Genomic DNA, 12,233 nt, shown 5'->3' with positions numbered 1-12,233 from the left:
ATGAAAGAGTGGAGTTAACATCCTTGCCCATGTTAAAGGACTGTCCAGGGTAGACCACAAAACGTGGCAATAATGCATGTGGCTGTAATGTGTCAGCTGTGTTGACTACAGATACATTTATTTCATAGCTTTGAACTCTCATCAGAATGCACTGTGTAACAAACTGAATCTTTCCTCTCTTATGGGGTTAGAGTACAGCTTTTATACAGCCATGATTGCTAATAAGATGCTGCCTGATGCAGCAAACAAACCATGAGAGCAAGCTAGAGACATCTGACGAGCACTGTGCCATTTTTATCAGTAAGGCATTTCAGGAAAGAATGGAGAGGAGGGAGAAAGAGTGAGCAAGACCTGAGAAATAGTCATCAGGTAGCTGATAGCTGACTTTCCCACCCAGATGGTGATTTAATGGTCTGTTCCAGGAGATGTACAAGTAGATTTGCATGTAGATATTCAGGACAGCACTGTAAGAAAGTAGAGGTGATAGTTATTATCGTATATTATACTTCTGAGGATAATTCCTCTGAGCACACAAGTAAAGACGCTTCCTAAGGACCTTTTGTCTATGGCTAGACTAATACAGTTCAGCTCTCTTGGCTTGTGATGTCCCAGGAGAGCCTCTTGGCCCATTCTAAGATTACAAAATAACAAAGACCAAAGTCACAGAATGTAAAGTACATGAGGGGAACGGGAATGGCTTGAAATGCATTTTGTAGTGTTGAAATAGAAGTATTCACTGACCTTTCCTAATCCTAATTATTATTATTATTTATGAAAGAACAAGTGCTGCTAAATAAAAGATATAATTTTAATTGTGGAATTAACTGTAATTACATGCCATTATGAAATATTCCATAATTTTGTAATTGCTTAAACTGTTGGTATTTACTGAGCATAATTTACAGTAATTCCTTTATTCTTTCTTTGTCTAACCAATAATTATCTTTGTAATAGGTAGTCGAATCATGAACTGAACAAAACTGTACACATTAAATGTTCACAACATTTCTATTTGTCTTTTGTTTCTGTAGGAATCCAAAACAAAGTTAATCTGATCAACAGGGATCAATAGAAAAGTGAGTGAAGATTCTTATTTCTTTGAAGCCAGGGAAGGCAATGAAATAATCCTCCTAAACAATGAAGGCCTTTAATTCAGAGTCTTGAACACTGAAAGGCATTGTGAAGTGGGATTTGCAGTGTTTCTGGTTTTAATTTAAACTGTACAAGCAGGTGCAGTAGTTGGAGGTGAATTACTTTTACTACGTTTTTGTGATATTATAGAACAAAAATCACAGAAAAGTCCCAGACCTGATTTATGGACTGCAAGAGTAAAAAAGTCTTAGAATAATTTCCTTTTGTTTCTCCCTCAATGTTCCTATCCCCAATTATAATGTATCCGCCCTTCTTTCTTTGAGTTTTCATCAGGTTCACAAGCTGAAAGGACATCTCAGTACTTGGGACTCTGCACCCGTGTGAGCTGGCTACCTCTGGAAGAAACTCCAGCCAGTTCTTCAGCCTCCACCTACTTGGTGCCTTTCCCTGAAAAGCTGGTAGTCGACTCTGCTGCAAAGGGCCCTTCTCTGAACTTTTGGGACTGAGGAATGCTTAAGACAATATGGGATGGGTCCATCATCCGGAGTCACAGGTACCTGGTTCATCAGGAGGGCAACGCACAGCAGCAGGGCAGGGACTTTCAGCCAGCATTCTGCTGCACCATTTCCAGGGTCTACAGGTGGCAAGGGGGCCAGTTGAGAGTTCAGGACACTCAGCATCATTTGGTGATGAGGCAAGTCCAGGAATGTAATTCCAGTCTTGTGGCAGCAGCAAGGGTCCTACTCGGCCTGGTGACCATCAGACAGGTCCTGGAGCTAGGTGTCAGGTCTGAGGTCAAGCTGGGAAGTCAGTCCCTGGCCCAGAGCCCAGTCCAGCAGACCGCATAGCTGGGCATGTGTGTGACAGACCTGGAGACAGGCACACTTAGAGCACAGCTCAGTGGCCTCAGGCTGAACTGAAACGGGCCCGGTGTGTGTGGGCAGGGCTTTGTGCCTCAGACCTACAAGTGCCCTTAGGGCCTCGACAGCCCATGGAATGGTGGTTGACCAGTAATCGGAGAGCAGTGCTAGCAGGTGGATCTTAGCTGGAAGGTGCAGTATTGGACAAAATTAGGATGCAAAGAAGGTCGCTCTGGCTCCTGGTGAGGCAACCAACCAGGCTGGACAGAGGAAAGCACAATGGGCTTCCAATTTGAAGCTGATGGCAGTGCTTTTATGGGTAGCAGGAAGATGATGTTTTCACTCTCTCTATTTCTGTCTACTGCATAGGCTTGTGAAAATGCTCTTTTCAGTAGGCTACCTACTGTCAGCCAACATTAACTTGTTTGAGGTAAAAGAAGTTCTTATAAATCTTCTCCTGACTTTTTCTATCCCATCATGTTCACCTAGAGTCTATTTGGCAATGAAAATATGAATGTTAAATATTTATGTTCAATATGTCCCATTCTATATATCTTATAGAAGGAACTGAGGATTGATTGCTTGTTCTTTTTGTCTTGATCTTTCACTTGTTTTTGTCTTTCCCTTTCTTGTAATGTGAGAGAAAATTCAACTTTTGAACCTTGGGTTAAAAACTTGGACTTGGGTTAAAGAGTTTGTCTTGACCTTAGGCCAAACTTGTTGACTTTGTTGCTCAGTGTTCTTGTTTGTAGCTTCTAGTAAAGTATAAATGGACAAAATCAGGCTTATTGTGGATTCACAACTCTAATCATGATGACTGCAGTCATTGTGAGGACCATTTAAAACTTATTTATTTCACAAGTTGTCTTTGGGGTTTTCTGTCTACCTGCAAGAAAAAATACTGTCCTCCAGCCTACTTACCTCCAGGAACTCAGAGACCCTCAACCATCAAAGCTGTCACAGAAGATTGGTTTCATGGCATTATTTCATGGGGAGAGGCATGATGCCAGAGTGTTGTTCTTATCTTCAAATAACATCTCCCTGAATAAGGTCCTCTTTGTTTTGGGAGCCATGGGTGTGTTTTGTATGCACCGTTCATTTATTTTTTCAGTTACATGTTCAGAGATAACACAGGTTGAACTAATTGTCTAAATAAGATTTGGAATTTAACAAATTACAGTGTTCAATAGCATAATTTTCTTTGACAAAAACAACACAGGTAGTGCTCTCCTAGTCTGACAGCTCTGGGAGCTAGAGTTGATTCAGAAGTGCAAGAATGAGATTCTAAAAGTGTAAGAAAATAAGAAATGTTATTTATCACTGTTTCAGTGTCACCAGCTTGTTATTTTTATTATTCTTCAGAATAATGGGATTTATTGAAGCAGTTTATCCTCACATCACGTAATACATGTTATGCTTGAAGAACGAGGAGGTTTCAAAATAGCAAAACATAAAAAAGCACCTTAAATGTAACAATGAAATCCAAGGATAGCTACACTTTAAAACCTACCCTATTTCTATCTGGAGCAAGCAGAAAACAAGTACATGTGGAAGAGAATAGCTCAGTTATTAAAACCACACAAATTGAGATATTTGCATAGTTACTGCCATGCTCAAATGAAAGAAGATAATTGTGTATATGAAAGGTTTTCAACAGCTGTCTTTGAAATCAAATAAAGAATTAGATAAACATGCTGGCTGCTTTGCATCTGGGATATATACACAAACACTCAATATTCACAAATCACTAAGTGGTTGTTGGACACCTGAAATTCTATTGATTGCTAAAGCTCAATAATGTCTCAGAGACTTGATCAAAAGAGCAGGCAAGCAAACAAGTAATTATATAGTATTGGGACTCTTAGCATATACAAAATACACTGCAAAGAGCAAACATTCTGACTAGATAAATAACCTCAGCTTGGTATGGCAGCAGCTATAACAGGAAACCTTGCAAATGTTGATTACATAAAATTAAGGATGATACAGTGAAAAAGAGTATTGTAAATCAGACAGCAGGGAATTTCAAGGATCACAAATCCTTGCCTAATATAAATTACAGCAATAAATTCTAGCATGGATTGTTTCTTTTATAACAATGGTTACTGAGAAAATAGGAATTGTGAGCTAAAATTCCAGGGTATTTAAATCATGATAGTCCCTAGAAGCTTAATTGTTTTATTTTGCTTCTAGCTTGCTCAAAAGTGAACACAAGTAATAGATATAAAACTGTTTGATTGTATAAATTAATATTTGTTTCCTTAGATTCTATGTTAAGTCAACAAATAACTGTCTTATTGTAGTTATTATGGTGACTGCAAAAAGATAGTCAACCTCATTCCTTCTTATAGATCTTTAGCACAACCATACTGACATACATTCATGTATTGAGAATTCCACTGGAAACTGCGGAAAGATACCAGTACAAAATTGGCTCATGAGTCAGTCTTAGTGCTTAGAGGTTGTTGAGCCCTGGATCGTCTCATTATTACAAAATACTCAAAACAGCAACTGCCTGAAAGATAATAGTGATTTTAAAAAAATCTTTTAAGATTAACTCCCAGAGCATTGTGCCTTGCTTTTCATCTCACTCAAGTTATTAGTCATCTCTCAGATGGCTTAACAGGAATGGTCACCACACTGTAACCCTGGGCTCTGATTGTGGGGATATCCTTATGCTATAATTAGAGGAAAGATATTGCCTCAGAGGAAACTGTAGTATAAACATGTACTGCTCTGGCTAGCATTAATCTATTTTGATATTAAATGATCTGGCATCATGGGAAGCCAAAGAAGATTTTCCTCATGTGGTTTACAAACAAAAAGAAGAGCACTGCAAGACTACAGAAAAACATAGCTCTGACAATGCTTATAATTTGGCCTGAGGTTGACTCCACAGTACCTGCAGGCAATCTCACGCAATGCAAAATACCTCCAGTGAATTCCAATTCTCTGCACCAGGCAGCTTTTATTGGATGTTGGCTAGTCATCATGTCCTCATGACTAGTTACATGTAAAAGCAATGTCGTGCATACGTTTTATATATGGACATATAAGTTTCATATGGGATCCCATATATTTCTGGTCAAGCTTTCTCAGAAAAAATTCTGATGTTTCATATATAGCATATTCCTGTCCTTTGAGAGCAGTCCAATAAGGCAGGCTAGATGAAAAAAAAGTAATCTCTGTTCTTACCATTTAAATGTCACTGTTCCCAAAGTGTTCAAGAGATCCTGTCCAAAACCAGGACTTCAACTCTACATCCAACTATAAAAGATACTGGGTGGTAAAGAATTTCTGAAATTTCCCCACAGAATTATAATGTTTTAAGACTAGTCTGTGATTATTCTGTTTAAAGAAAAAGATGAGTCTACAGCTACACAGTGTCATCTGATGCCATTGATAATGTGACATTGGTTATATATAGACAATGATCCTGAATCCTTCTCCACTATTCCAAGGAAGTGTAAGTGAAGATCTGAACCCATTATTTATAGATAGGATGTTTCCACAAAAGTTTCAATTCTGTATCTTTAGGGTTTCATAGCTACAGTAGAGCCATTACTGGAGTAAGGTGGAAACATTAGTAATCTCCATCTAATAGTAGTCTAATGCCTCTGCAGTGAGGCAAGAAGGAAGCACAATTTCTGTGACTCATAGGATTGCTTTTTACAGAACTGGTTTTACTGGGATATGCTGCTGAGCTGTAGTGTACAAGGTAATCTCACAAGACTCATAGTTACGGCTTTCAATACATCTTCTGTTTAAATAACAGCAACATTGTCTGATACTAAGGGCACATAAAAACCTAATTTATTTTATTTTCCTTTTATGTGATTGGAACTAATGAAAATGTCAGGAGGTGAGCAACTTCTTTGCAGACAGTTTGTTGTTTAGTTCCATTACACCAATAAGAAATGAAGTATTAAAATATATGAAAAGATAAAGATGACAATTTTCCCTGTTTTTCTAGTGTGATTTGCCTTCACTCCATCTGTCATTCACACAGCAAAACTTCATGGTATAGATGGCGATTTTTTTTTGTGTTGTCAGTATCTAAGAAATAATAAGGTATGAGCATAGAGATAAGATTTATATGAAATTTTAAATATTGTATTTAGGTTGGTGGAACTGTACCACATGATCTGCAATAAATTACTTATTTATATTTAATTTACCTACTACAGTGCCAGGAATGCATTTCCAACAAGTCTTGTACTTTTCTATTAAACACTTGATGTCAGGACCTTGACAAAAAAAAATTAAGCATTATGCTGCTGGAGAGTCTCTTAGTTTCACAAACCAAGGAATTATATTTTTAACAAGTCCTCAAGTGAACTTGTGATACTGAATTGAGCTGGCTACTCTTGAATCCTGTGTTTTCACCAAGGAATTGTGGAGGAAAATGGAAGCACATTCTCCTCAGAACCCTCCTCTCTGACTCAGTGTCTGGGTTCCTGGTTTTCATTTGCAGAGCCTGGCAAGTGTCAATCTTCTTCCCATGTGGTTGTTTTTAGCAAACAAAGATCTGCTCTCTACTACAAATAGCTACATATGATGATAATAATAGGAACCAGGTGAATGCCAAACCTTTGTTGAAATGCCCCAGCCCCTACTGATGAGGAGGCTTGCGTGCAGCACCATCTGTCAGGGGTGTTCATTTATCATTAACCAACTGGGGAGACAACAAGAACTCAAACACCACCAGAAAAAGCTCTGTCTTAACTGCTGTACATTTGTTTCAAGGAAAAATTTGTGAACAGAAAGTAGGGCTTAGTGTATTAAATAAATAATTTGCTCTGAGTCAGATCCTGCTATGTTTACTCACACAGAAAAGTACTTTATTTAGCAGCTGAGTAAGCATTTCATGTAGAGTTAAATATTATCTGAACCAAGAGAAAAGTTCAAAAATTTGTTTTATATTGTGGGAAATAATCAGAAACTTTTAAACCATGGCCGATTGTGGTTAGAAAGTATCCAATAATGGTCAGTAAGGCACTTCATGTTAGTGTGGTCCATGCAGAAGGACTGCATGCAGAGGTTTCTGAACCATTTCTAAGAAATTCTCTGCCAGTATTCAAATGATAATTTTCAGAGTCAAATGAATTCTCAAAGGGGCAGCAGGCCTCAAACTTGTCCCCTGCTGGATTCCTGTTTCCTGATCCAAAGCACATTTGAGGATCCTGTAAGAGCTGAAACCAAGCAATTAGTAAGAAGCAATACATATAATCTATACAAATGCAGGATAACATAGGCTATAGAAGACCTCAGGAAGTCCCCAGTTCAGTTCAAAGCATGTTCAACTATGAGATCAAACAGGAATGCATAGGGCTTTATCCAGTTGGGTTGAAACTTTCTAAGATGGAGACTGTACCGTCTTTCTGGGTTACCACCTCCCCACCTTCACTGTTCTCAACATAATGAAGTTTTCCTGATATCAAATCCAAGGCTGCATATTATTTGGTGGCTTTTTTTTCTCTTAAATGACTGTAAAACTTCAAATGAAACTATTCTTTGTGTAAAAGAGGTCTTAGTTCCTTGCACCTTGTTTTGTGTAGGATTTGATTTAGAGGGCATTTTCCAAAAGTACTTATTAGCCTGGATCTGCCAAAAGAAGCAAATAGCTATTTAGACATATGGGACCTTTAGGCACATCTAGGTTAGGATGGAGGTAGCAGAGGTTCTGAGGATCTTGACTCTGGGGGATTTATAAATAGGTACCTCAGACCTTTTTGCAGCTCCTTTCTTGTTCTCAGGCAAGTAAGACTCAGTAAGAACATTCACAAGTTTTGTGGGCCTGGAACTCTTAAGACCAGGTTTGTGATGTGAACAGGGAGAGTTTTAGAAGTGTTGATAACTTGTGTGTTTTCAGTTTCATGATGGGAATCACATTAATGAGAATATCTGACTCAGAATGTTAATTCTTATTCTTATATGAGATAAAACAAGTAGACAAACTGATAACAGCATCACATTTGTGTAGCTGATCTTTTGTCTTTTACACAATGCACTATTTCCAGGGAAAACAACAACATCAGCTATAAAACTTCTTCTGGACAGTTAATTAATAAATCTATATCAATTAACTTTAAACCACTGTTAACTACAAAACCAGAAGTTTAAATTCAATTGTATATTCCAGCCCCCTTGTGACAAGCAATTTCTAAGAATTGCTAACAGGGGTTGATGTGGAAGGTTGGTCCATGTCACTGTTCTTGTTCACTGTTGCACTGTTGATCAGAGAATGAAGGATAAAAAGCTTATGAAAACGGGAATGGAAACTTTCTGGATTCTTATATAGCAGCCATCATCTCTCCCTCATTGCCACATTCCTTCACAACCAATCCTTTATGCATTCTTCAGGGAAAATTGCACTGAGCCACTTTCTCTGTTAGAAAATCTGGCATAGCAGGTATTTTGGAAGCAGACAGGGGCTTGAGAAGCAGTCAGTACTTGATATAAATAAATCCATGTACATCTGGGCTGGTGGTCCAAGCAGGGGTAGGCATGGGATAGTGAAAGAGTAGGAGGTGCTGTTGCAGGGAAGTTCCTTGGAGTGGAGTATAGCTATTAGAGTATGGATTCATTATACTGAAAGTAGAGGATGAGGGTGAACTGAGGTCATTGTGGATTGTGGATAAGGGGGATAGAAGCTATGGGGAGGAGATGCAGATGGATACTAGTGGATAAATTGTCTTTACTGACACAGCTGCAGACCTGAGTTGGGTAGCACAGATCCCTTCTTCCCTTTGTTAGTGAAGGATACCTGTAAGCTCCAGCATAAGGATCTTTAGTGGGTGATAAGGTGGCAAGAAACACTTTTACTCTGGTCCTCACCAACCCTTTTCACGCTGCCTGCCATATTAAAAAATAGCCATGTTCAGCTTTATTGCCTTTTCCTGAACTTCCAATCCACTCACCAACGATGTTTAAAGGGCCCACTAAAAAGGGTGTTTTGACAGAAAGGTGTTCTGATTGAAGTCATAACGTTTACTGTGGTTCACGGTATTTCTTTACAAAGGCTCTAGGTTGAGCAATATATAAAATATGGCTTTTTTTCTTTGTCATCCAGGAATCATGTGAGTGTCAGACATGGTTTGAGTTAGACCCAGTCCTGAGCTCCTTTTTGGATCAAAATTTTAATAATACCAATCGGTGTTTTGGTCATGCAAAGATTGTTAATTTGCCCTCTGGATACCTGGGCTGCCATCTCCTGAAATGCTGACTTGGGATATAAATTCCATAAACAGCTTAAATTTAGAATATTTCCCCCTTACCATACCTATCAAGTATCTTTTTTTTTATCCTACGGGGAAGAAAAAGTTATTGGAAAATCAAAAGTGATTAACATATTGTTAAAAATCTCAGTTCTGAAAGTAAAAAGAAACCATGAAAGCTAACCTCCAGAGAATTAAACCCACCTTTAAACACCTACACATTTCATTCTTGAAACTTTTATTGCTTTTCAAGTAGGAAGAATATCTCACTTGCTGCAACCATCATAAATTTTGACACAGCCCCAGCCACATTATAATATGCCTTCATAAAGCTCAGTCTTCTCTCCCATACTTTTTATTCTTGCTTGCCCAAGTTACAATGTATTTTGAAACAGAAAGGCAGTAACAGACAACTGTCTTTTCTGTAAAATATAGTGAGGTTATTCTGTACAAATGGAATGAACCTCATTTTTTCATTTCAGATCAAAGCAGAAATCTTTTGAAGTTTAGCTATTTGATAAAAAAGGGCTTTATAACAAGCAGATATAGAAGTTAATAGGACATAGAGATATTTTATTAAATTGCAAACCATTATTAATATTGCAGTTTTAACTTGAAAGAAATATGTGAAATGACACCGGAAATTAATTAGATTATTTCATCATTCTTTTACATTATAAACTTTGATACACTTGCATAGATATATAGGTACATTGATAAAAAGACACAAAGACAAACAGAATTTTAATGAGTGGGGAGCTTTTATCTACTATCACTTTGTGACTTAATTTTTTCTGTTTATACTGCCTATTGATTCCAGTTGAAACCTGCTGTTTTAATGTTGTTATTGATATTCTCTCTGGGTTTTCTTCTAATTCTGGCATTGATATTACCTTGATCGGATTTAGTTTATTTGAATTGCCTGTAGGTTTCAGTCTCTGGAGTTTTTCACTGCTTATAGACATGCAAAGATAAAACCTCTCTTTTTATCTAAAAATCCTTGAGAGACTCTGAAAGATACAGCCGTTTTCTGAGAACATTAAAAAGAAAGAGGCAACAATCAAAAGGAATATACTTCTCACCCAGCCTATTCAAGACATCATTTCTATACACCCTGAGTATTCTCCGACATGCACAGACTTCTCATCTAGTCAGTTCCATTTTACATTTGGAAAAAATGTGTGAAGAAATTGGATTGTCACAAAGTGACAAGTGGTTCCAAGCTCTGTGTCTCAGGCTGCACCTTCACTGGACTGTCTCCAGTCCCGGATAATTTGGGAAGTGAACCTGCATAGTGCTCCATGCTATTTATTTTATCACACCAGGGTGAAAAAGCAGGCTCTGGCACATTACTTGAATGTGACAGTAAGTCTCCCTTCCTAATGAGAGAAGTCGATGTCTGAGGTGGGTGGGGCAAGTGAGGGAAAACTCTCTGTGTTTGGGCTAGAGGAGATTTCTTTATGTTCCAGAGAGTTGCTATTTTGTAGATGCCCCACACCTGAAACATTCAAGTCCAAGTTGGATGGGACTCTGAGCTACCAGATTTAGTTGAAGATGTCCCTGCTTCTTGCAGGGGAATTGGACTGGATGACCTTTAAAGGTCACTTTGTACACAAACTGTTCTGTGATTCTGATTTCTACAATTTCCCTGTGGGTCTTAGAAAGAAATCAGAAACAAAATACCTAAATTAAAAAAAAAAAAAAGAAATTTCAAACCATTTTATCTTTCAAATTATTGTTTCTATTCTTGCAAAAGTAGAACAAAAACCTGTCAAATATTCCTTACTCACTTTTCTGTTTTTTAATCTCTCTGTTCGTAATTTATTTGCTTTATTTTCTTACTCTTTGTTAGTGTTTTCCTTCTTTTCTTTTTCTTTTGGCTTGAGTTAATCTTTGTTCCCCTTCTGTTTTGTTTTGTTTTCCCCTGCTTTCTTCTTCCTGTAGGCCTAGAGTTTATTTTCATTTCTTTGTTCTGATTCCTTTGTCCTGTAACAGTACATATTTTTGGAAATAATTATTTTTCAGGAAATAATGAATATTTTCAAGTCTGTAATTAAAGACAGGTAAATACTATGAATATATGTGTAACCATGTGCTGTATTTGCATGTGATTTATTTCCTCTGTCCAGCTGTCACAGGCCATTTATATTAACAATTTGACAACTTATAGAATTCCCTAGGATCTAACAAGAGAGCCTGTGCAGTACAGGGTATTCATAAACAGGAAGAAGGCTCTGAATTGTTCTCATGGCTTAACAGTGTATTGCCTTGGTATCAAAATAAATTTAGTTTTTAATAAAATTAAGAGGGAATGGTAATAGAAGAATGGAGATTGTGCAAAAAAAAAAAAAAAAGTCCTGTAAAGTAGAAAGACTGTGATGGGCTCTTGGAAAGCAGCCCAGAGGGAAGGGCAGCACTGCTTGCCTTTTACTTGTCTTCCCTGTGGATCACCTGCATTGGGCCAGCAGCACCACTCTCTACAGGCTGTATGGGCTGTATTGTTAGAATTGCTTCTGACAGCAGGAATGAAAATGGATTGTAGGGGAAAAGGAAGGGACCCAACGAATCCAACCGCTGGTCTATCTTTTGGGAATCAGATGTGCATAGAGACTGCCATTTAAGAAGGCCAAATGTGTAAAGTTACCCTTGATTACAATTTTTGAGCTTGTTTAGTCTTTTATTTACTGTGGGAATGAATTCTACAGCTGAAATGTGCAGTTTATGCAAAAAAATTCCTTTTGCTACCTGATAATTTCTCTGAATGTCCCCTTGTCCTTCCATAATGAGATATAGTGGATGAATATTTTTATTCACATTATCTATCCTCTCAATGATTGTGTAGACAAAGTTACATCTTTTCCAAGCTGCAAAGTCTGCTATGTACTCTTTCTTAGATAGGAAAAAAATGTATACCTCTGATCATCTTTGCAATTCTTTGTTTTTTTCTGGTTTGCTCTTTTGGATATTGCACACAGCTTCCAGCATGTGGATTTGACAGGTGTTTACAAAGTGTCACAATGACATGATGACTGTTGTTCTCAGTTTTATTCTCCATATTAATGAT

The sequence above is a fragment of the Sturnus vulgaris genome, chromosome 1 (assembly GCF_052056855.1).
Source record: "Sturnus vulgaris isolate bStuVul1 chromosome 1, bStuVul1.hap1, whole genome shotgun sequence".
NCBI lineage: Eukaryota > Metazoa > Chordata > Aves > Passeriformes > Sturnidae > Sturnus > Sturnus vulgaris.
This window is presented reverse-complemented; position numbering follows the sequence as displayed.